Consider the following 1,262-nt stretch of genomic DNA (forward strand, 5'->3'; position numbering starts at 1 on the left):
TTTTATTTAATTAAAATATTTTTATCTAATAAAAAATAATGCGATATTAAGTAAATACAAAGATAACAGGAAATAAAATAATAATAAAAACACAGTTTAATTCAATTCGTTACTGTAAAGAAATAATGACAATATCGTTACGTTATTGACAGAAAAAAAATTGAAAAGAAGCAACAATAACAACAAATTTACAAATACAAATAATATATTGCTTCTCAATTTTACCTTAAAGTATTATGAGATAATTATCTAATCTGAAAAAACCTTATATCTACAAAAAAAAAGCTATTTAATTAATTTGATGAGATAACTGATACTGTATTAATATTGTATCGACATATTCATGCGCTTTATATGATATTAATATTATATCACATCTGTTTAACACATTAAATGCCACGCCGGTCCCTATGGACTGACACTAGACTTTTCGTTTACACCACGCCGGCCTTTACGAACCAACGCTCAATTTTTTGTTTAAGTTATGCCACCGTGCCCATCCTTGCGTACCGAGGATAAACATTTCATTTAAATTCAATTCTTGAGGAATTTAATTAAAGTAAGTAGAGAATATAATATTTTATTAAAAATTAATAGATGGTATTAATGGATGGCATTTGGCATAAATGGAAAGTGAAATAAAAGAGGCTCGGCACTTAACGTGTTAAATCATTAAGCTATAGCTTTTCTGTTTATGATAAATTAAATTCTTATCTGATACATACAAAAGCAAATATTTTGTTGCTCTATATTTTGATTTATTTTATTTTTATTAAAAATAAATACATAAAACTGATTTTATTGAGTTTATCATTGTTAACCCTTAATTTAGCACTATTTGTCTAACTAAATCTATTGAATCTATTTTTACGAGAAGCTGACCTGAGAAAAGATAAGAAAAACAAAAATCGTTTTAATTCAGATATTTTAATACTTAGTTATTCTTCATTAAATTTTATAGTTTCTTTACATAGTGAAATATCAATTAAAATAATCCCTTAAAAAGATCCAAATAATGTGCTATCTATGGATTGCTAATTTGTGATATGACCAACGTATATGTTAGTTGAAGTTTTATTTAAATGAGGAACAATGCGATAATTTAAGAAAAAGAACTTTATTACTTATTATCTGTAAACTAAAACTATCTAAACATCAATTTTATTACAAACAAAAAAAAGCTATACTAATGTTTATTTAATTTTTTATATAGATAAAGTGAAACATTGAAAAAATATGTATATATGTAAATATTATTGTAT

Source organism: Atta colombica, unplaced genomic scaffold (genome assembly GCF_001594045.1).
Source record: "Atta colombica isolate Treedump-2 unplaced genomic scaffold, Acol1.0 scaffold112, whole genome shotgun sequence".
Lineage (NCBI taxonomy): Eukaryota > Metazoa > Arthropoda > Insecta > Hymenoptera > Formicidae > Atta > Atta colombica.